General features: G+C 39.0%; 1 protein-coding gene across 3 annotated transcripts in view; it reads left to right on the forward strand.

Annotated features, from left to right (window-relative positions):
- Window positions 1-4,995: 4,995 nt before the first annotated feature.
- LYPD6 (LY6/PLAUR domain containing 6) overlaps window positions 4,996-25,575 on the forward strand; it is a 65,943-nt gene continuing 45,363 nt past the window's right edge. The window contains exons 1-2 of one of the 3 annotated variants that reach the window (XM_034785880.1): window positions 4,996-5,137; window positions 12,623-12,718. The gene's annotated coding sequence lies outside the window, so the exon portion shown is untranslated. Of the gene's footprint in view, window positions 5,138-6,225; window positions 6,303-12,622; window positions 12,719-25,575 lie in introns of those variants that run through there. The other 2 variants (XM_034785879.1, XM_034785878.1) reach the window with 2 other exon arrangements.

The raw sequence follows: 25,575 nt of genomic DNA on the forward strand, positions 1-25,575 counted from the left end.
TGTGGATCAGAGGAGAATATTTCCCAAAGGGATGATTTCTAAAGTTATAATGGAAATTTTAGAAAACAAAATCCTTATTTTTAAAAAATGAATGAGTTTCAAAGAAAATAATTTCAGCAGTTGTTAGTACAGATGGCCACAAACTGGAATTCCCATTCTGCAGAAAATTCCAAAACTACTCATCTCCCTCCCCCTCCCTGAAATTTTGAAATTTCTGGCAGAATGGAAATTCTTAAAGTGAGTTTAGAAAAAGTCAAAACATCATTTTGTTATGATCTTTTCTAAATGATGCTAAGGCTCCCTGAGCTGCCCATTCTATAGCACTGGAATGCGTTACCTAGGGAGGGGGTGGAATCTCCTTCCTTGGAGGTTTTTAAGGCCCGGCTTGACAAAGCCCTGGCCGGGATGATTTAGTTGGGAATTGGTCCTGCTTTGAGCAGGGGGTTGGACTAGATGACCTCCTGAGGTCCCTTCCAACCCTGATATTCTATGATTCAAAGCCCCAGCAGCCAAACAGGAAAGGAGCTGGGCTGTTCAGGGAGATTAGGAGACAGTGCTGCTGAGCTGCGGAAAAGCCCGAGGAGACCCAGCTTTGGGGAAGTGGATGAGCTTTCAGGCTGGAAACCCTGTGAGCCTTCTCCCTGGTTCAATCTGCCAGAGCTGGGGAGCATGAGAGGAAGAGAAAAATAAGGGCATGGGGGAAAGGTGGAATGGGGGCACACAGAGTCCCTAGAATGGGAGGGGAAATGGGGGACAATGGTATGGAGGCATGCCCTGGGGGATAAACAGAACCCCTAGCATTGGGCATGGAGTGTAGGGGGAACACACAGAGCCCCTGATGCAGAGAAAAGGGAGGATGGTGGGCATGGACAGAAGGTAGATGAGGGGGCACAGAGATTCTGGCATGGGTAGAAAAGGGAAATGGTGACACACAGAACTCCTGGTCACAGGGCCCTGGGTGGTAACCCACATCACTCACCCATAACGCCAGCCCTGCTGCCCCCCCCATACCATGCGAGCCTTACTTCTGTGGTGCTGCCTTCAAATCTGGGCGCTCAGCCAGCAGCTGCCCTCCAGCCGCCCAGTTCTGAAGGAAGCAGTGCAGAAGGGTGGCAAAACTGTGACCCCCCTGCAATAGCCTTGCAACCCCCTGATCACAACCCTGTTTTGCGTCAGGAATCCCATGGTTACAACACCATGAAATTTCAGATTTAAGTATCTGAAAAACCCTGAAATTAATGATTTTAAAAATCCTATGAGCGTGAAATGGTCCTCGAATTTGGTAGAACACTATTTATAGCCCTGATTTCCCCAAGGTCCCTCTAGAAATATTTGTAATTAAGGCCATTCCCCCACCTTTTCTAGTTCAGCCAATAATCTCTGCCTCTGAGACTGAATAATGAGCTGAGTTCTGCATGGTTTTGCATTTGTGCTGCATCACATACATGTTTTCCCCAAGATACAAGGAAAAATGGGCCCTGGGATGAGAATGCAGATGTTGATATTTTTGGTTATGGGATACACTAGCACAGGGGTGAGCAAACTATGGCCCACAGGCTGGATCTGGCCCCTCAGGGCTTTGGATCTGGCATGTGGGATTGTCCCCCGTGGCACCATGGGCTCCGCGCTGCTCTCAGAAGCGGCTGGCACCACGTCCCTGCAGCCTGCGGGGGCAGAGGGCTCCGCGTGCATTGCCCTTGCCTCCAGTCACTACCCCCCGCAGCTCCCATTGGCCAGGAATGGGGAACCGTGGCCACTGGGAGTTTCGGGAGAGGTACCTGCAGGCACAGCAAAGGCAGCACACACAAAGCCCTCTGCCTCCCACCCCCAGGGGCCACAGTGCTTCCTGGAGCAGCGTGGGGCCAGGGCAGGGCAGGGCAGGCAGGCAGGGAGCCTGCCCTGGCCCTGGTGCACACCGCTGCCACCCCGGAGCCACTTTAGGTAAGCAGTGACGGGCCAGAGCTCGAACCCCCCCTGGCCCCCCAACTTCCTGCCCTAAGCCCCCTGCCTGCACCTCGTACCCCTCCTGCACCCCAACCCCCTGCCCTGAGCCCCCTCATACACCCCGCATATATCACATTGGTAGATGTGCAAATGAATGAGACCCTGATGGTGTGGCTGATGTGGTTAGGTCCTATGATGGAGTCCCTTGAATAAATATGTGGACAGAGTTGGCACCGGGCTTTGTTGCAGGGTTGGTTCCTGGATTGGTGTTGTTGCTGTGTGATTGTTGTGTGATGTGTAGTTGCTGGTGAATATTTGCTTCAGGTTGGGGGCTGTCTGTAAGCGAGGACTGGCCTGTCCCCCAAGGTCTGTGAGAGTGAAGAGTCATCCTTCAGGATAGGTTGTAGATCCTTGATGATGCACTGGAGAGGTTTTAGTTGGGGGCTGTAGGTGATGGCTAGTGGCGTTCTGTTACTTTCTTTGTTGGGCTTGTCTTGTAGTAGGTGATATCTGGGTACCCTTCTGGCTTTGTCAATCTGTTTCTTAACTTCACCAGGTGGGTATTGTAGTTTTAAGAACGCTTGATAGAGATCCTGTAGGTGTTTGTCTCTGAGAGATCAGAGCAAATGCGATTGTATCTTAAAGCTTGGCTGTAGACAATGGATCATAGGACCTAACCACATCAGCCACACCATCAGGGGCTCATTCACCTGCACATCTACCAATGTGATATATGCCATCATATGCCAGCAATGCCCCTCTGCCATGTACATTGGCCAAACCGGACAGTTTCTGCGCAAAAGAATAAATGGACACAAATCTGACATCAGGAATCATAACATTAAAAAACCAGGAGGAGAACACTTCAGTCTCCCTGGTCACTCAATAACTGACCTAAAAGTGGCAATTCTTCAACAAAAAACCTTCAAAAACAGACTCTAATGTGAGGCTGCAGAACTGGAATTAATTTGCAAATTGGACACCATCAGATTAGGCTAGGCCTGAATAACGACTGGGAGTAGTTGGGTCATTACAAAACCTAAACCTAATTTCCCCAATACTAATTTGCCCCTACTGTTACTCTCACCTTCTTGTCAACTGTTTGAAATGGGCCACTCTCTTACCACTTCAAAAGTGATTTTTCCTCCCTTGGTATCCTGTTGTCAATTGAATTGTCTCGTTAGACTAACCTTACACTTGGTAAGGCAATTCATATCTTTTCATGTATTTTCCACTCCATGCATCTGATGAAGTGGGTTCTAGCCCACGAAAGCTTATGCCCAAATAAATTTGTTAGTCTCTAAGGTGCCACAAGGACTCCTCGTTGATTTTACAAAAGAAAAACATTTAGATAAAATTCTATGCTCAGTTAAGAAAGATTCTAATTCCTGTGTTGATTTACAAAGAACACACAGTATAAAAGCCTTCATTAGATGTTTGTTACTGGAAAGAAAACAAAATGTACTTTTGTGAAAGCACCCCCTGCTGGAGTGGAGAAATGAATTTACTCTGTTTTAACCTTGAGCTTCTCCATGCTAAGACTGACAAATTAGAGCCCAAAGAGCGCAGAGTTAGGAGAGACCCCCTTGTAAATGAGGAACTGGATGGACTCAAGGGCCATAATATTCCATGAGCTATACTAATTTTTGTCAGATCTCCTAAATTTGAAGGACATGCTTCATAATTAAGACATCATGCATAGTAAAGCAGAAAATATGGAGTGCATATAAAATAATTATTTTGTGTATTACAGTAAAATGGTCAGAGCAGCTTTTCTTTCAAAGACTCCTTGTTTTCAAGGGCAAGGGTCAGTTAAAATGAAGCAATTTTAGAGAAGCAAAACACCTCTTGTTTATATTTTTCAAAATTTACATGGTAATATTTTGAGCAACAAATGTATACATTAAAACAAAACCCTATCCACTGTTGGATATGACTACAAAGCTGCATCCTATAACTGACTGTGCCTTGTATTTTGTCAGAAAAAAGAGTACAGAGTAATTTTTATCTCAGCTAAAATATTTCACATATGTAAAAAAGGCAAATTATATAAAAAACATAGGATGTGAAGTCTCTTTCAACTACTTTGTTAAAAGTGTTAGTGAAACACTGGAACAAGAAGGAATTAGGATTCCCCTTGGTACAAACCCACATAAGGGACCTCTAAATATGAGGACTCGGGAGAAAGTTAGTCTTAATTGTCTTATTTAACTCCGTCATTAAAAAGCTGCCCCTTTCCTGACATGGCATAGTTATCCCTTCTTTATATGGCTCAACTGTTGTTTTTCTTTTCTCTAACTTACCTTTGTACATGTGATTATTATTATTATTATTATTATTTTGATCTGGTATAATTTCCCTTTAGTTTTTTTTTTTTTGGAGTTAGAATAGTTGTAAAAGATAATTTAGAATAACATCGGTGGTGGCGGTGGTGAGTAATAATTCTTTTAAGAGAGGTACCATCCCAACAGAATTTAAACCACAATATTTCTGAAAAACTGTCAGACTCTAGCCACCAGACTCCAACGTATTTGATTAGCACCAGGAGGATTGAAATGGGTCCCAGAAGACTTCCACTATAATAAATGTTTCCTGGAAGGGCTATAAAGTTAACGGGGAAATATGTGTTCTTTAGTTCATACCAAGATCACAGGAAACCCAGCTTTAATTGAGAGGGGGAAGTGAGAAGAAAAGGGAAAGGGTGAACAAGATTTTCTCCCCCTCCCCCCATTTTGGCTCCATAATTCTGCAAATGTTCTCGGTGTCGGAGGTTTCATTTCAGAGAAATCCCCGGTCAGTCTTTCCCCGGCTTGCAATGTTCAGTAGCTTCCCTTGGCAAGGAAAACCCTTCCCCTTTCTCTACTACTCTACTGTGATTTGCATTGTACTCCGCATATGACCGGTTATCTAGGTCCGCAGCCGGGAGACCTTTGTGTGGGTCATTGTGGTTCAGTTGTCAGACCAGTAGCCCAGGCTCCCCCCTCCCCCGAGGTGCAGAATGGCCAGCAGCGCTCTCCGCTCATTGCGGTAGGGGGCAGACCGTGCAGTGCGTGTGCACACGGCGCTGCTGGTTCCCTCTGAATGTAGCCCGGGTCCTCGCTCCAAGGCTCCGGCTGTTAACACCGGAGTGCTCTGGGAGCGAGCCGGGCTCTGTCAAGCTACCGCTGCCCTGGGCTCGCCTCACTGCTCTCAGGTAAGGGCGAAGCTGGGGTGAAGACACCAGGGGGAGCGGGGTGAAGCTGGCAGGGGCAATGGAGCGGGCGTGAGAAGACAGCGCAGAAGCTGAAACAGGAGGTGTGAGAGGAGACAAGGGGTGAAAAAAACTCGGGTGCCGTAAGCACGGTGGGGCAGCGGGTGGAAGGGGGCGCAGCTGGGCGTGTGGGGCAGGTGGGGAACAGGGGCAGTGGTCCCAGGGGATCAGAGAGAAATGTGGTTCCTGGGGGCATCGGGGCACAGCTGGGAGGACGGGGGGAGTCTGCCAACTTGTCACGGTGAGTTTGCTTGGCGGGGGCAGGCTGAGGGCCCCGGGCACTTGTTCCAGGCTGGGGTGGGAAGGATCTGGTTCAGGGCACTTGACAGGTTTTTGGGAGCGAGGGGCTTGATGACACTTTTTGTTGCCCTGGTTGGGCGTCGGAGGGTTTTTGGCAGCTTGAGGGGAAAGTTCAGAGCTCCTCTCTCCTGGGATGTGAGAGCGCTTGGGCAGCTGGGGTCGCTTGTCACTGGGGTAGGGAGGTTCTGGGAAGGTTTTTTTCAGCTGCGAATTAGGGTTGCCTCCTGTTGCGGGGCCTGGGAGGGTTTTGGTACTCAGTGTTCAGGGATGATTGTCAGAGGGGCGGGAGGACAGGGTGTTGCTGGTTGGATTTTCCTTGTCTGTATGAGAAGGAAAAACTCAGGACCCACCAGGGTCGCGGAAAGTGGGTTCCCCAAACGACTAGGGGCCGTTTGAGGGGAATCGCAGTTCCAAGAGCGGTCCTACCCCAGGAACGCAGCCAGCTCCTGGAGCTGAGCTGGAGAGCCTTGGCAACAGGTAGGTCCCTCCAAAACGACTGATTCCCCGCAAGACTCTCTCTCCGAGCCCCTCTGTCCGCATAGGCAAATGACAAGCTGCTAGGATGGCCGAGCGACTCTATTTCACAGCTGATCAGGCAGCCACGCTAATTGACTAGCCAATTAAAAAGCACACTTGCAACCTAGCCTGGTCCCCGGCCTTCTGATTGGCTGAAGGTGCTGAGAGGCGGGGGCCCTGGCAGGCCGAGCGTTCCATAGCCGGACTGTTGCATTGCGCAGTCTGTGTAGCTGCGTGGTGCATTCGTGGGATGGGGCGGCTGGCTGGAGGGTGGAGTTGGTGCATTGCTCTGGTGAGTAAAGCTTCTTCCCAGTATTTAACCGAGCACAAAGGAAAGGAAGTTCAAGTGGAGAGGATGGTGCACATGCAGTCTGAGGGCCCTGGGGACATGCTGCCTCCCAGATAGTTTCCAAAGCAGCAACAAATAAAATGCTTGGGTAATTTATTATCACTTTCAAGTTCATCTCAGGAGCTGTATTTTTCCTCGTGTCTGCTTTTCACACCACGCGTCAGTAGTGTCATTGTCGTTTAATAGTCCAAGGGGTTGGGAAGTGTAACGGCTTGGAAATATACAATTTTTCTCCTCTCGGGAACTTTAGTGATTCTTATAATTGGTAAAATACAAATTAGTTTAGTTTATGAACTTCAGAGCCAAAAAAAAAAAAAAAGTTAATTCCGGCCGAGTAGGGATTTCGCTGCAACGATATCAGCTTTTTTTAAGCGGGGTACGGGGGGGAGTTGGTATTTTTGCTACTAACAGAAAACATACTGCAGCCAAATGTGTTGGTACTAGTCAACTACAGAAACTACGCTTAAATGCCAATTTACAAAGACCAGAGTAAAAATCCTTCCTAGCTTTAATTCATGTTGGTGTGCAAATTGAACAAAACCAAGTGAAACCATCTGAATTGATTATCACTTTGTGCGTTGTAAATAGATATTATAGTGAACATTTGGTAGAGAAAGCGATATGGGAAAATAGTTTCAATTGTAACCTGTTTTCACATAAGCTTTCCAGAGAGTTGACTATCTTTTGGACTCAAATTGTTCATATTAGTCTCTGATCAAAGATGGTTTGTTTGTTTATTTATTTAAATTTGAATAAAGCTTTTCAGCCCTTGAATTCCTTAACCCCCTTCCTCCCCCCGAAATGAAAACATACACATATATAGATAGATATGAAGTAACTGGCAAAAAGTTGAGGTTATATAAAATCCACACATTTCTCCACCTTCTTAAAAAAATAACCATCACCTTTTTTTCCATACAGCCAACTCAAAAATAGCTAAACTTTAAAATTTTGAATGTGATTGATCCTCAGTGAAGAGTATCTCCACAACATATTTGAAAAAAATGGGTTGGCTATTGATAAAGTCTGAATGATTGAAAACTAACTATTGCACATATGTAATGTAACGTTTCACTTAGTCTGAAGGTGAAATCCTGGCTCTGTTGATGTCTATAGAAGTTTTACCATTGACTTCAGTAGAATCAGGATTTCTCCCTCATGAGTGTTTACACTTCAGAAGAGAGGCAATGTGTGTGTGTTCTTTCAGAAATCTGCATTTGTCAATATATGTCATAGAGATATAAACTTATGCTCCTTTAAAGGCTTGAGAATTAGGTGCCAAGGTGCTTTTGAAAATCCCTCTGTGTGCCTATTTGCATCTTTAGGCTCCCCAAAGTCTACATATCTGTCCCTTTGAGAGCCTGTGTTACCTTAAGGTAGCAAAGAGGCATCTTTTCTTCTTTCTAAAAAATAAACACATGGAAATTAAATGCAGAAAACTTTATTAATCCAACATTATGATTGCACAGTTAAAAAATTGGAAACGAGTACACTCAAGGAACCTTAATTGTTTGTTTCCTGACTTTCCCTAATATATTAATTGTACATTGCATTAATTAGAGAAGTTATTTGAATGTTTGAATGTTTATGTAAATACAATTTTTAAAAATCTCCATTATATTTATTTAGTATTATGTAATGAAACAGTTTTCTCACTGAAATAATAATTTACTCCATATCCCTGTTACACTAGAAATATGTAATTATATATCTTTTGAAATAGATTTAAATTATTGTATAGTATTAATGAATTCTTGTAGAATTTGTGTCAAGACCTATTTAGAAATGTCTTCGAAGGTAATTAGTCTGATGGGGCCCTATTCAATAAAGAATACTATGATTTTGGAAACTTGTATTAGGTTATGGAATCCCTTCAAAGTATGGTGATGTGGGTGAATTCTTGCAGCCTTGTTAGTAGTGTTTACTTTATGGGCTGAAGCTCACACATTCAATAATGGTCCCTCTGCTCTATTATGATCTGTACAGTTATTGTGGATACAGTTGAGTGCATATATTACAATGTTTTTTTGGTTTTAATGGTGTGTTGTGCCAAGACTTATTTAGCAACTCATTCATCCAATACATTAGATAAACTAAGAATCAGATTCTTGCAGGTGCATACTTGTGAAGCAGTGAAAGATCTCTAAAAATATTCGCAATGTTTTCCATTTGATTTAATGAACATTAACTTATTTATAAAACAAGACATCGTATACACCTGATTTTGCTTCCATTTAAATTAATGGCAGTTTTGCCACTGCCTTTAAAAAGAGCAAGAATTAGCTCTTAGTGATTTGGGACCTGATGTACAAAATTAAACATATTCAATTATGCTCAAAAAATGCATGACTAATTTGTTCATGCATTTACTGCAATTAAGTGTGCAGATTCAACTGACCATTTATTACTGAATTCACATACACAATTACATTGTGCATGCATATTAAGCAGGTAACTGCGCATATAATTGTGTGTCTAAGTATGAAAATCAAGTCCTTTACATTTTATTTTAAAAAATAGCAAAAGGAATTAGTCTGCTATATGGATTTATGGCCTTCAAACTCTCATATTGAAATGGAGGCCTTTCTGCAAAACAGTACTGCTGAAAAAATATTCTGAATCTATATTTTTGATTGATGGCTTTTTTTACTTAAAAATATCCAAATGATTTTTAATGCTTGAATGTGTATAAAATTAAATTCCTTTCTGAGAAGAGATTTTGTATTCTAAACTGCAGACAGTTTAAATTATATTTTTACTGCTAAATTATACTTTCTCTGAAGCAAAAATAGTTTAGAACAGAAAATTGACAGTCTCAATTATAATGATGTAAATATTGCTATTATAATGAATGACAGAACAAAATAAATTAAACAGCTTGCCTTTATAATTAATTAACAAAATACTCTAATACATTAATTTTACTTCTTTTCATGTTTTTTCTAGATAGCAAATGGTTAATAAAGTATATTGACAATTCTGCAACCCTTACACATGCTAATAGTCTGTCAATGGGACTACTTTTAAGAATATCAGTTTTCAGGAATAGGACCTATATGCCAACATCACTACATATATGCTTGTTAATGTCACAATATCTTAGGCCCCAGTCTTGCAAAGAGATTATGTGAGCAAATTTTTATGCACACATGGATCTCTTTGCATGATCAAGGTCTTAGTTTGATTTTTATTCTCTATAGAGCAAACATGCCCAGTGGGCAGGGTTGGTTCCAATATATATATGTATACTTAGAAAAATCATGATCATACAACTCCATATCACTGTCGCCTGTTGAAATTAATGGCAGATTTTGATATGAACATCATGACGGTAGAGTGGGAGGGATAGCTCAGTGGTTTGAGCATTGACTTGTTAAACCCAGGGTTGTGAGTTCAGTCCTTGAGGGGGTCACTTAGGAATCTGGGGCAAAATCAGTATTTGGTCCTGCTAGTGAAGGCAGGGGGCTGGACTCAATGACCTTTCAAGGTCCCTTCCAGTTCTATGGGATAGGTATATCTGCATATATTATTGTATTAGGGTCTCATAAGTTATTACTGCAGTTTCTTCACAACTCTATTTCATTCTTAAATTTTCAATTTTATTGCTGTAGAAATTACATTTGGCACCTAGATCCTACTGCTTGGATTGCATTAGAAATAAATATGGATGGGCACATATATATAATAAGGCCTGCTTCACCACTATGTTACTCCAGTTTTACATCTGTGTAACTCCACTGATTTGAAGCCTCTAAAATACTGGTACATTGATTTTTCGTCATTTCTAGTATAGAAATTTAATGTTATTTATCCTTGTCCAAGACCTACAAAGCATGTTTAAGATAGAACAACTGAAATATTCATGCAAGTATTCCTGCCTATCAATCAGTACACAGCACTCATTAACATTTTAAAAAACACAGGGGAGTGAGCTGATTAGAAATCACTTGTCCATCGCTTCTCAGCTCTATGAGCTAAGATGTGAAAAAAAATTATCTAAGTTATTTCTTGTCAGTAGTGTTTGTAAGTTATGTGTAAATCCATGAAATATATTGTTAACAAGTACCTAATAATCTGACACTGCTACTGTAGATTGAAAGAAGTATTGCACAAGTGTGTTTCTTATGTCTGTGGGTTAATATTTATTTATTAATAAATAGAGGGACAGCATATCTTATTATGTCTCAGATAAAATGGAGTATTCAAACGTCCTGAAACGATTTCTACACAGACTTGTCATCCAATCAAACCCTAAGTGGGGTTTTATGAGGCAGAAATCAGGGCAGAATTTGGCCCCTTGATTTCTGTTGGTTTTTTTTTTAACCTATATTTACACAGACTGCATGAGGGGAGCTCTCCCCTTTTGCTCTGTTAAAGTAGAGGACATGTTCTTATATGAAATGTGTGAAACTTTAGTTATCAATTAAGCTGATCAATCAGTATTATTAACTAATGTTCACATAATGGCTCTTGACTCTGATATTCTGCTCCTTATATGTGTGCAGCATTCTACGTTGATCTCAAAAAACATTCCATGCAGTCAGGGAGAGTAGAAAGTTGGAGCTGAAATCTGCCACCTCGATCTGAGAGCAGAATTTTGCCATAAAAATAGATATCTTTCCATTTTATTTGCAGGCAATAGTACAAGTGAGTTGGAATGGGCAAGAAAGAAAATCTGTACTGAGCCTAACTTTGTTTAATTTCCTTCAAGTTCAGAAGCATCATCAACAACAACATGAAAACTGGTTTGATCAAACAGTGAATTAAGAATAAGTTTAATGCACGAAAAATAATCACCACACTTTCACAGTAATAGAATGGGATTATATTTTACAAAGGCTGTACGGGGGCAGAACCACCAGTGAGCTGACCCCTGGCTCTTGTTCGTCGGCTTTGAATCGTAGTTACCACTAACACATTGTATTTGGTTAGTGCAACGCACCATATATAAGTAACAAAAATTCCTTAAACATGATACTATCAGGTTGTTTTACTCATATGAATAGTCAGTGGGATGATTTATATGAGTAAAGTGATATGAGAGCAGGATCTGGCCCTCAGTGAACTGCTTCGAGAAGATCCAAAGAATGAATTACCATACCTTATATTTTGGTACTGTATTACTCATTAAGATATAATGCATTTTTAGGATACTGTAAGATATATTTAATTAACATGAAATCCACCTCCTCATTGACCAACACTTTGGTGAATCTTAGGGGTGGTTGACATCGGTCAAGACTATTATTTTATACAGCGGCCATCTGTAATAGTGACAGATTGCTTCCCATTATGAAAACATGTTTACAAAGAGCAAAGCCAAGAAGACAGCGCATAGGCTGTATGAGTAATTTATAAATCACTATATTGTGGATAGATTTCCATGTTAGACAATATTGTCCTATACTGTAATCAAAGTAGAGTAACAGCACTATAGCATATTAACACAAAGTATTTCATACTTGTTTTGTTGGTGTTTTTGTCTCCATCGTTCATCACTTTTCTTTTAGTTTGAATGACCTTTTCCTATATGACTTGTTGGAGAACTCACGTTTTCATATTAATACTACTTACTGATTTTTCCTTTTAGAGGAGTAGTAGGGCTCATATGAACTCTTCCTTAGAATTTTCTCTATCTCATTTACTATGGTCTATCTATGGAATGTTTGGTGTGCTTCTCAAATGGATAGAAAGAACTTGATTCTTAACATTAAATACACCCTATTTTATTCATAGGAGATGTTATTTTTAGATGTTCCAGGTAAGTAACCTTATTAATTTTATTCGTATTTACTTTGTTGTATCAATACATTTTTTCATATTACTAACATGGAAGTGCTGAAGTTTTTATCTGTATGCAGCAGATATACAAATAAGTAAATGGTGTTATTTCATTATGGACCACATAGCCCTACGAGTCTTTTAAATACTTTGCCGTGTCTACATGCTGGAGGAACATACGGTGAACTGTTTTTTTGTTCAGTGGTTGTTCAGTGCTTAGCACAATGGGGTACAGGTCCATGACTAGGGCTCCTAGGTGCTACAGTTATACAGATAATAACTAATAATAACAATAGCCCTCTCTTGTACTGAAGTCACCATTTCCCATTGAAGAACTTTGCAGTAAGCAAAGGTTCCTTATAACTGGTGTTGCAATTTATGCTTTGAAGCTATACAAGATTAACATCCTGCTTCACTATGAGTATCTGAATTCACTGAAATAGCATTTTTTGGTATTAATATTTATTTCTATTACAATACAGCTCAGATGCCTCAGTCAGCTTCCTCACTTGAAGAGTTTACAATCTCCTGAATTGTAACACTCGGAATATTAAGCAGTAGCCTTGAATTGATCTAACGTATGGATATAAACTTTGTAGCTTTCTGCTCCATCAGCAGCATTTCAAAATAAACAAAAGTCAACTCCCATTAAATTAAATGGGAGCTTGCACTGAAGTAATTGGGAGGGATATAGGTCAATTATAAATAAATATCATATTTTCACTTTTTCCCTCTTTCATATGCATCCAAGCTTCACAGAAACTATTCTGCATTATATTTAAATTCCAGGGATCAAATTCTGCCCTCTCCTATACCCTCCTCAACCTACGTCTTGAATAGAGTTAGATGAAGTGCAAGTCTTGTCAGAATTTGGTGACAGGCATTTAATTAGTCTGTCTACTACTACTCTTTTTTTATTATTCGTATGCTAGCTAACAGTAGTACAAAGGAAAAATGTCATAAAGAACAGTTGTACTGCATGCATTTCACCGATTGGCTGCCATGGACGTTAAATGGCGCCCTCCTATTCTGAATGCATTAGATTGGGAAAATGCTGGCAGCATAAAGGGTAAGTATTTCCAAAGCAGACATTTTATAAAATGACATGGGTTTTGTTCTGACAATGGCATTTCTGAACTAAGACATGTAATTAATCACTGTGCAAAAGAAGAGAACTGATTAACAAACAGAAAGTTTCAAATCTGGAAGCCTTCTCTACTGCACTGATGTGAAAAGTAAGATTCTTGAAATTTAAGGGTCATGTAAACTCTGGGTGTTTTTGCATTCAAAGAAGAGCAAGGCTGGATTCCCATGATCTTTCCTACTTTATTGTTTGCTAGGTTTGGTTATTGGTGCTTGCAGTACTGTAAAAACAGTTTAAAATTTCCCCTTTTCTAATTAAACTAAACTTACACGCTCAAGTCTTGTTGTTTAGCCTATGAATTGGAATTTGTAAAATAAGCCCCTCGATCATGTTAAAATATTTTATGTTTTTTTTCTTGGATACTACCATATTGATAACTTTTAAATGCTTGTTCTCTTCCAGCATTACAGATTCCTCATTTACTGCTTTAAAGCGGTTCATTGGAAATTGTTGCACTAACACACCACGATTTGAATGTCTTATTTTCCAATAATAAATAGTTCATACTGTAATTTTGGCTCAAACTCTGTGTGGTTTGTATCTTGCACAGTGGAGGATAAGTTGAAGTCCGTGAGGCTCAGGGCAGTTGGAGGGGTCAGTAAATACAGATCCAATTACAATGTTAGGGCCTTTATTTGGAAAATAGTACATCTTTGAACTTGGCTTCTGGAACTTTGGATAAAGGCATCCATAAAGCTTCCAGTCACCTGAAAATGAGCTTGTGTGGGGGAAAAACATGAAATACTTTTTGTATAAATCCAAGTTTTGACAGTTTGAATTGAAAATTTGTGAATACTGAGTAGTTCTAAATCATCCAATTAAGTTTTTTTTCTCAATTAAATATCAGTTTTACTGCCTGAATTAAAAGAATTAATTTCAATTTAAACTGAGTTATTGGAAATATTACAAGTGGAATTGCACCCTTCTACTATTTTATTGTAGATCAGATATTTGTGTTTTCTTTGTTTTGGCAAATTTTAAATATAAGAATGTGTACAATTTGCATCCTAAAATAGCACTCACATGAACAGAGGTGACAGCTTGGGTCTTTAAAACTTTTGAAATCTTTGTACTTTTAATTTTACAGTATGTCAGCACTTTTGGTAGACCTTCTGGCTCCATTGAAGTTAATGCCAAAACTCCTATTGACTTCAGTGGATCTGGGATTTCACCCTATAATCCCAAACAATTTGGACCTTTACATGTGGTGTGGTGCTTTGGAGTGTCTCTAAGTGTAGCAAACAGAAACAAATACACACTCTTGTGGCCAATTTGTGATACAACATAATTATATATTTTACACATGGGGCAATTATGAATGAAACAATGTAACTATTTGACACACTTGCTGATTTGAAAAGGATATCATTCGCTAATATGTGGTGGGCTATCAGTTTGTTTGTTTTACTACATGAGAGTGATTTAGTTAGACTGGATTTGTTATTGATAACTGTCTTGTATGAGATGGTATTATAAAATTTGCTTAAATGCTTAGAGCTTCTGATAGTTCTATAAATCTAAATAAACAAGTAAAAATAAAATAATTGTATGTTTCTGTTTTTCTTGAACAGTACAAATGAGGAGGGGAAGATAATTTTGACATAAGAATGAATGGAATTTCAGGTCTAGCTATTACTAAAATCCACACTATGTTTGGTTATATATTAAAATTTAAAACTGATACGTGGTGACTGTTTAAATATATGTGTTGTCAAAAGAGATGTTTAACAGACTTCATAATCTGTGGCGGTTCCATAAGGCAGCAAAAATATGTTTTATATTACCTGCTTTGATCATTTCTTAATTTTATGGTGAGTTCTGAAGTAGTTATAATATGAGGGGAAAATTTCAAAAGCATTAATAAATGTTTGTGGTCTTAAATATTTAGTAAAGAGAAGATATTTTCCTTAGATGTTTTTTGTTAACATAGCCTTCAGAATTAAACAATGGCCGGTGAACCAAAGAATTAATATAAAAAGTAGCTGACCTGTTTAAAGTCTTTATTTATCGTCAGTTCGTATGACTCATTTAATAGAAATATCGCTATTTGTTTGTATTATTTATTTAGCACAACAAGTGTTCATAGTGTTTTCCAGACAACTAAAAGACTTGGGCCAAATTCAGTGCTGGGGTAAGCTGGTGCCAGTCTATTGAATTTAGAGTGGCATAATAAGCTTACACCACTGGTGAATTTGGCTATGCTCATCATCCCAAGGAGTTTACAGTTATCAGTGGGAATATTCATGGTTGTAAACAAGATATTATGTGTTTGCAGGACTACTGGTCTAAAAGTTAAATCAAGGGCACAACAGAATTGACATTGGACAATGTTGGGTGAGGAGAAGCAGAGCGGGACAGCAGAGTGCTATGGAGAGCTTAGTTTTCCAGTGCAGGCTAGATTGTAAATGTTATTTAAATCCCATATTTCATGCTGGTTACTTTTGAATTGCTTTATATATAAACTAAATAACATTATTTGGTGGATAATCATTGCAATGCTTCACAGGAAAAGTATACAAGAGATTTCAATGGGAAGGGGGTGGATGTTTTGAAAAAGAGAAAACTACAGTGTGTTTTCGAGGAAGGCTATGTTTTCGTGTCAGCTTCATTTTAATTATATTGGGCTCTGTTCAATGATAAGTAAGATTTTGGGTTTTTTTTCTTCCATTCTTTTTTCAATTGGCCTTTACCGCTTTTAAAAGTAGCTTTGTCAACATTAGAAAAGCTGCAATGTAATTATGGCAGCTTACCTTGCCGTTAAATTCTTTTAAATTAAATGTTTAGCCTGCCTATGCCAAACTTCTTAATCCTGTCAAATATACTGTAGTGCATATTTGTTTATACTGTTTTTAAGATGCCAAGTTTAGATTTTCTTACTCCTGACTGGGTCTTTCCCTAAAAATAAGAGGTCTGAAATGTAATCCTTAGCCTGCTAATGTCTATTGTATAATGGCCATCAGTAATTATAGATGTTGAACTTCTTCTCGGGGCTGGTCTACACTATGGTGCTACATTGGCACAGCTGCACCACTGTAGCACGTCTGGTGAAGACGCGCTATGCTGATGGGAGAGCGTCTCTCATCGACATAGCGCGGTGTGAACACTGCTTTAAGTTGATGTAACTTGCGTTGTTCAGAGGGGTGGCTTTTTCACACTCCAAGCGACTTTAGTTACATCGACTTAAGCAGTAGTGCAGACGTGATTGCACAGGAATCTCAGTTTTTATATACGATTGTTGTGAAGAAAAGTTTTGAAGAAAAGCTTGAAAAGTCCATCATAAAGGACAAAATCCTGAAGGAAAATAAAAAGTATCCAAAATTTTGTACTGTTTAAGACCTCGTGATTTTGTGGGGCCTGACTTATGGGTTCTGAATGCGTGTGGCTTGCAGTACTGCTGGTCTTTTCAATGTGGATATTTTTGTTTACTTGCTCTTTGTTGTGAGGCTTTATTTGGTGAAGTTTATTATTTATCATGGAGCCCTTTGTTAGCATGTACCTTATATAGAAAAATACAGTGAAGCCTATTTCAAAGACCACCTGCCTTGAGACCACCCGAAGTATACTGCAGCATTTTACCAAACTAATTTAACTATTAAGTGACCATATTTCCGATGTCACCAGAGACAACCCCGAATTGGTCATAGATATAGAAATATCCTATTTAGTAGATGGGGGAAGTCAATTATTTTTTGTCAAGGTCCAGACTGCAGAGAAACATTTTTCAAACCACAATAGCAATAATGATAATAATAAGTAAATAAAAAGATTTCATGGTCTGGTGTTGACCCGCCGTCTGCCTGTTGACTACCCTTCTAGTAGACCATCTGAAACTCTTTGGACGTGGGTGTCCATAAGACTCACGCTGTATGTGCATTCAATTTGTGCCCGGGGACTCTGCAGTTTGTATAGCTCTGTGCATTGCTTTACAGCTTTTATGCTGAAAAACCAGGCAACAGTTAAACACAATGTGTCCATTTAGATAGTTTTTCATTAGTCTGAGACTGACGTGAGTCTAAATATGACATTACAAATCTTGAACTTCCTGAGGAACAACAAGAGACCCAATATATTTTCTATTTTTATCCCATACAGCTATATGTTACAGGCCACAGTCTGTCCTTGTTCCAATGGGAATTTTATTCAATGACCAAGAAGCCAATATGGCTCAGTAATAACTTAGGTTCAGATTCTGATACTTTTACTTACTATGAGTAGCATCTTACTCCCATTTACTTCAGGGGAATTATTCATCACTATTTTTATTTTATCGAGCTGGCTGGAAAATGCAAAATTTTGTGAGGAAAAAGTCCTTTCAAAAATTTTTGACCTGAAAAACTTTTTTTTTTTTTCCCCCCCACTGAAAAAAGGGTGAACAGTTGGAAAATATACTTTACGTTTCCTGGTTGTAAAACAGTAAATAAGTGTGAAAAGTGTTCTTCTGCCCTTTCAGACACTTCTTTTCCACTGGGGGGGGAAAAAAGGGAGGACAAAATGGAAAGAATGGAAAATGATTTTTTTGGACCAAAAACTGAAAAAAAAAAAAAAGACAGTTTAAGTTGAAATGAAACAAAAATGAAAAATGTCCATCTTATTTTGAAATATCAATTCAAAATGAAATCTTTATTTCAAATTTTCCAATTGGAAAACTGAACATTTTTGTTGAAATCAACATTTTCCCACAGAAAAAATTGATTTAAATGAAACTATATTTTTTTTATGGGAAAGGGTTTTTATTTTTTCTTTTTGGTCAAAATGTTTTGACCAATTCTATTTAATTACTAATTATTATGAAGTACAGTAGTAGTTATTATTATATTAATAATATATTCATGTTGAATATTTCAGTCTATAAAGTTTAACCATATTTTATAAACATACAAAGAGGTCAGATCCTGCGTTCTTCATTTAACCAAGATATTTATTGACTCCCATGGCAGATTTTTGAGAAAAAACTGTAGATTCAGGCCCTAGTTTGCAATGTGAGTGCTGAATAATGATTTTAATATAAAGTTCAGCATTTTAAACTTTCAGTGCCTGTATCAAATCTTGATCCATTTGTATTCATAACTGACATAATTGATATTTGAGCACTTAATTCTTGCCTGCTTAGAATGGTGGAGAGTTTTGGCTTTTGTAGTTCCAAGACATAATTTTCTAAGGTTTATCGCAGACCTCCTGTTTCTAAGTGACAATAAAATCACCACACACATTCTTTTCACTGCTGCTTGCTGTGGTGATCATATTTCCTTGGAGCTGTTTCTTTGAACACTTGTTGATTTATGCTGCCATAAATATGGTTATGGAGGGTGAAAGTGTGATTGGTTTAGCAAAAATAAAACCTTCCAATGTGTTAGTATTTAAACCAGGGACCATGTGGTATGTACAAAAGTCACAGTTCAAAAGTTTCTACTGCTTTGAAAGGTTTTGCCAGTTGGAGAGATACTACCTGTTCATGGAATGGGGAATTTCTGGGACTGGTAAAAAAAAAAAAAAAAAAAGAAAAGAAAAAAAGCTGCTTTAAGTGCGACCTGTCTGTACACTTTAATATGGTAAAAAGGATAACTATATGGCCATGTGCAATTTAAAAAGAGTGATTAAAAGAACTAAGATTAACAGAATAGATTAATAAAACTGTGAGATTCCATCAGGCTTCCTCTCTGGCATGTTTACATCTGTGGCCATTAAAAGCAAGTCTGTAATGGTATACCTGCCATTCTTCATTACCATGGTGTGCCACTGGGTGATACGGTAATCCAGGCATCATTTTATTTATGGCTTCTGATTTACAGCACTTCTCTAGTACAGCAATATGTAGTTGTCCTGCACTTCAGAAGCTGTGTTTATTGTAAACCATTTGTGACAGGGTCAAGAACCCTCTTTAGACTCCACATTTTTAATGGCGAGGCTGCTGGTGGCTGGGACCACAGCCTATCATGCAGCCCAATATTGTCCCATTGTTTTCTTGTACTGTATTCCCCTGTTGGTCTGTCTGTATCTGTCTGTTGTCTCTTGTCTTACATTTATACTGTAAACTCTTTTGAGCGGGAACTATCTTTTTGTTCTGTATTTGTTCTGCACTTAGCACAATGGGGTCCTGGTCCACGACTGGGACTCCTAGGCTATAGTAGTATAAATAACATTAATACTAGTGTTATTTTAAGAACAAACAGATAATTTCATTAGTGGTTCAGAATTAGGAAGAGCTTACAGTAAAACTCACAAGGACCTTTGGATAGTATTGGTTAGGTAATTGAGCAGAGGATGGTGCTGGGCTTGTATCATTTGACCTCTGTGATTGAGATCCATGTGGCAGAGTAATGGTGGTGGTGGGGAGGGAGAACAGAAATGGAGTGATCTTACAGTGCTGGAACTGATATGCTTTTTTACTGAAGTGAGTACTTTCTTATTACAACAAGAGAAGGGGAAGTTTAAGAGGTTAACCCTTTAGTGATACCACTTGTGGTGCAAGACAGGATATGTGACTGGGAAGCCTCACCCTTGGTGTTTAGAAGTTTAAATGAAAGAAGAGGTAAGCAACACAAGTTCTTTCCTGCACCCTGAGGAATTTGGTATTGGAGGGCAACAAAAATTATTAGGGGGCTGGGCACATGACTTACCAGGAGAGGCTGAGGGAACTGGGCTTATTTAGTTTGCAAAAGAGAAGAGTGAGGGGGGATTTGATAGCAGCCGTCAACTACCTGAAGGGGGCTTCCAAAGAGGATGGATCTAGGCTGTTCTCAGTGGTGGCAGATGACAGAACAAGAGCAATGGTCTCAGGTTGCAGTGGGGGGAGGTCTAGGTTGGATATTAGCAAAAACTATTTCACTAGGAGGGTGGTGAAGCACTGGAATGGGTTACCTAGAGAGGTGGTGGAATCTCCATCCTTAGAGGTTTTTAAGGCCTGGCTTGACAAAGCCCTGGCTGGGATGATTTAGTTGGCATTGGTCCTACTTTGAGCAAGGGGTTGGACTAGACGGCCTCCTGAGGTCTCTTCCAATCCTAATTTTCTATGATTAATTTTTTTTACCATTTCTAATAATGCAATATGTGTGTGAATATATTTTCTAGCTAGTTTTGAAAATGTCTTTTACTGGATTAATTGGAATTGTGTCGACTAAGCAGGAACAGGGCTTGATCAGAACTGCAGTGACTGGCAAATGCCCAGAGCTTTGTAAATTAATAAGCTCAAGATGATTACTACAGTTTTTGGTACTTGGTACTTTATGCACCAAATTGCTTTAATTACAGGGGATATAGTCGTATTTGCTATAGTCTTTTATTCAGACACTTTGAAGCATATGAATATAAGGCTTTAAGAGCTGTACCTGGCAGTCAAAAGAAACCTTAATTATCAAGAGTCCAAGGGCAGGACCCAATCCAGTCACCAACTTCAATGAATGGGAATTTTACAATTGATTTAAATGACAGCTGGATCAGTACTATAATTTTTCTATTAATAATGTGCTTCTACCATTGTGAAAATCCTAATTCTGGTGCTGAATATAGCTTGGCTTGTATTTAGCAAGTTTTCATCTATGATATGTTTTGATCTGCTAAGTTATTAGAAGAAGTTCTGTATTCATGTGAAAGCATTTTAGACTTACCTGTCCTTTTATCTTTAATGAAAAATAAGCATCTATCTAGGGTAGGCGTGGCAGATTGTACAAACATATTTGTACATGTATGTAATGTAGGGTAGATATTTAGAATAATAGTACCACACAAGTGGTCAGAAATAGCATCACTCTGTGTGTCCCAGCGAATCTTGTCAAATCACAAAATCTTAATGCTTTTCAAAGACACTTTTACCCTCCAAGAAAAAGATACATTTTACTCCAAAATTATTTGTAAAGTGATCAAAATAACATGAGCATTTTAAAAAAGTTGATGCTCAAAAATTCTTATTAATAGAGCCCTGCTTAGATTCAAAAGTTATATCTGCATCTGATCTGTAATCTGCAAAAATGGTCTGCAGATATAAGCAGATATCCACAGATTTGCAGGGCTCTACTTATTAACTTCCCCTGGTTTCCCACATTCTGAAAGAACTCCATTAGCTCCATATTCATTCCATTTGGTGGTTCTTGTTTTTAGTACCCTCCATGGACTGTCTCCAACCTACCACATGGATCCTTCTTTTACTCAAGCTCTCCTCCCTTCCCTGCTCCCTCTGCTCATCTATCACTAGCTTCCACACAGTTTTGCCACATTTGGTAAGAGCATTCATCTCTATGGCTCCTTCCATCTGGACCAGTCTGTCTGTAGCTCTATACCTTATTGACATCCCATTAAATTTTCAGGTAATTATTGAAACCATATCTTGTCATCCTTTTAATTTCTCTCCTTTCTTTTGATTGTCTCTTTGTAACTGTCTTTAGCATTATAAAACATTTTGGGACACAGCTTGTCTGAAAGATGCTATACAAAATGAAGCTGCATCTTATTATTATTGTAATATAATGACATTTTGCCTGGGGAGGGGCAGGGTAAGGAGTAAGAATACCGTTACAGCAATTCTGATTACAGAAACCTTCTTGCTTCTTTTGACACACAAAAATCTATTGAGGGTATTTCAGAAAAATAAGGATAAATAATACCGAGCTCAGAGATGGCGCTTTTCATCAGTAGAGCTCAAATATCTTTACAAAGAAGGTCAGTATCATCACCCTTGTTTTACAGATGGGGAAACTGAGGCACAGCGGTGAAATGACTTGCCCAAGGTTACCAGGGCCAGTGGTAGAAACTGGAATAGGAGCCGGATCTCGTGAGTCCCAAGTCCAAGCTATCCACCAGGTCACACTGTCTCCCAACTACAATATGATTTGTTTCTGCTAAGATCAAGCATACTATTTAGATAGGTCTCAGTCCAGCTAAGAACTTAATCATATGCTTAACTTTAACACTTGTACATTGTCCCACTGTGGTTAAGCATATGCTTAAATGTTTGTTGGATCAGGGAATTATTGTGTCACTCCTTTGTCAGGAAGAAGGTTGGTCTCTTGGGTAAGGCCCAGAGCTGGGAGCCAGGAAATCTGAGACTTATTCCCACCCGTGAATTACAGTTGTTGGTTTTTTGTGTGTGTGTGGCCTGTAGCGAGTTCAGCATTGCTATCTGTATATTGTCATTTGACAAGGGAATTTGAGAGTACTTTGCATATCACAGGGTTGAGCCCTGGAGCTCTGAGAACGTCAGGGCATACTGGTAGTGGGGTTAGACAATAACCTAAATGATTTCTCCTCATTTAAAAAGGGTAACACTTACATTCTGCTAGCTTTTGTTTTCATTGGGGTTGCAGTTTATAATATGTCTTCAAAGACTACATAATGTGCACTGAATTTGGAAAATGATCCATTAGGCAAAAAAACCTGTAAAACAAATTCCAGTGGGTGGAATCTCATTATTCCGAGGTCTTTCTGTGTCTGTCTTTATCCAGTATAATATTGTAATGATATGCAGTGTCCTGCATTAGATTTGTGTGCTGTGCAAGTACAGTCTGAAAGTTACTAATATGATAAGATAGTAATTTTGTCTTGAATTAGACACTTGTAAATTTCTATTGACCTTGAGGGCCTGCTTTTAAATAAACTGCTCTTTTGTTTCCAGTTTAGAGCAGGAAGCTCATTATGCCTTCATTTAATATTACAGCTCAAACTGGCAGAGTATCAGAATTTTAACTTCAGTTGATATGACATCATCTGTCTGGCATAGCAACATGACTTGAGGCTTTATAGAAACCAAACCTTCCAAATAATTCATTTAAAATTAAATATAAGTATCTGTTTAATTGTAGGGAATATTAACATTTATTTAAAATTATTAGTATTGGATCATGAGTCTTAATACAAAATGGTTAATAGGTCACATTTTTCCTTTGGTCTTTTCCATCTGTAGATCAAGGGTAAAATTTTCAAATGTGTCTAAGTGACTTAGGAGCCTAAGGCTTTGTCTACATTTAAAAGCTTTGCCAGTTTAACCAGAGGGCAATGCTCTGTCATGGATCATGAGACTTATTACAATATCTAAATCTGAAGCTTAGACATTTCCCTGGAGAGTGTTTGTGTTTGTTTGTTTTGGGGGTTTTAAAATAAATGGCAGGGTGAGAGGCAGGAAAATGTTCCACTGGTAGGTCAGAAAACGAACAGACTTAGCCTGAGTTACAGCTGCAGCTCTTCTCTTATGAAGTTGCTCCTTTTTGTTCCAAGAACATAAAGAAGTGGGGTTAGAGACCCCTGATAGAGATTTCTCAAATGAAGCCTTTTCTTGAATGGGAATGGGAACGTAAAGTTTTGATTTTTATAGCAGGTTAATCTAGACAGAAACCTGCAGTTCAGAGGAGGTCAGACTTGTATCGCTTCTTTGATTCATGCCTTTTATTACCTGAAGAAAATAAAGGAAAGCTCAGATTGGTATACCAGTGGTGCATAGGGGTGTTACATCTTCCTCCGTTTAAGATGATGCATCCAAACCTTGGGCTAGATTCTGCACACTGGGACCTTTCCTGCCCTTTTAATATTCTGCCTAATTTCTCACACATCTGTTTTTATCCTGAGCAACCATTTGTAATTCTTATTCTCTTTTACTTGTTTTCACTTCTTTGAAGCAAAAGACATTAAAGAGAATGTCTGGTAAATGCCTATTCTAGATGAACCAGTTTAGGTGCATGTTTTTTCCATCCTTTTTCTTGTAAACGGCGCAATAGGAGGAAAAGCAGGCATGTGATCGATCACTTAAACAGCTGCACTGAAACTTGCCCTCTAATTAATTCCTGATATTTTTAACACTGTTGCTTAACTTCGTGAGGAGTTCAAAGAGATAAGATTCCTCTCACTTTCAAGCATTGTAACTACATAGTTTAACCTACCACATCTTTGCAGCTATGTTTTTCTTTAGGTTAAATTGAAGGGAACTCCAGATACAGACACGTTGTGTGCACTCTGTGGATGAAATTACTCCTGTGTAGAGGGACTGAACAAGGCCCTAGGCACTTCTTAAGCTGCCCTTAAAGTGTGGTTCTTCTCTGAAAAGTGACTGTGTAAAAAGGCCACCTTTTTACTCAATACATCTTCTCCCTATGGATAGTTTGATTTTTGATTGATTATACTGATTTTTAGTGATTTCCATCCCCCTTCCTGTTAGCACTGCACAGCCAACACAACTTGACAGAATGAGTTAATTCTGTTCAGGCTAATGCATCGTCAACAGAGCAGAATCCTAAAACTAACTTTATAAATGTGACAGTGGAACTCTGATTTTTGTGGGCTGGTCATGCTCCCATTGAATTCAATAGCAAATCTCTCATGGACTTAAGTGAAAAACAGTGCCAGACCCTAGAGGTCTTTTATGGTACTTTTATGCTCTGTTTATCTTTTCTTCTCAATATAAGGCTGTTTTTTTTCAATCGTTGTTGTATTTTAATTGATTGCGTAACTAGCAAACATGGGACCCAAACCTACAAAGCGTATTCATATGACTTACGCACAAATAGTTCACTAGTAACAGTGGGACTACTTGTGTGAGTACAGCTCACCAGCATGAGTCAAGCTTGGGCTCTAGAACATGTAATTATCTTGATGACTGAAGGACATTTTAACTTCCTATGGAAGCCCAATGCGGGTTTTGCTCTTCAGTGGGAGCAGGTTTAAAGGTGAAATCCTGGTTCTATTGAAAAGTCATTGGAAAAACTCTCATAGACTTCAGTGGGTGCAGAATTTCACCGTAGGTCATTATCTAGTATAAAGGCTTGAAACGAGAGCATTTTTGACCGGAGGATAATAAGCTGAAATTTTGAAGTAACTAAGGGCAAGATAGGGTCATAAGAATCAATTCAGGAATTGTATGTAAATTTAGAGGAGTCTAAAGACAAGCTAAGCTCCATAAATATGAATTTACATAAATATTGGAGTAAGAATTCGGTGTGCAAATCTGTTGGACACTAGGTATTCTGAAACTCCATCATCCCTTGTAAGGAGAATCACATTGCGGTGCACTTCATTACTCAATCTCTGTAGGAAGAAAAGCTGCATGCTCTGTAATGGAGGAACACAATTAGGGCCTTTCATGTACTTTATATGTAGCCTGTAAAGCACCAGAATGTAAGGTAGACCAGGAGGAGTGGAATCTTCAAGCAGCATCTTCTCATGGGTCATTTGGGAAGTTTTTTTGTGCTTTTAGAGATAAACAAGATATTATAAACAAGATATGGGACCAAACCCTGCAAAGACTGCCTTTTTGAAATCATCTGCAAATATTTTTCCTGTTCCTATTAATGAGCATTGATTAATGTTTCATGG

This window comes from Trachemys scripta, chromosome 11 (genome assembly GCF_013100865.1).
Source record: "Trachemys scripta elegans isolate TJP31775 chromosome 11, CAS_Tse_1.0, whole genome shotgun sequence".
In the NCBI taxonomy this organism is placed as follows: domain Eukaryota; kingdom Metazoa; phylum Chordata; order Testudines; family Emydidae; genus Trachemys; species Trachemys scripta.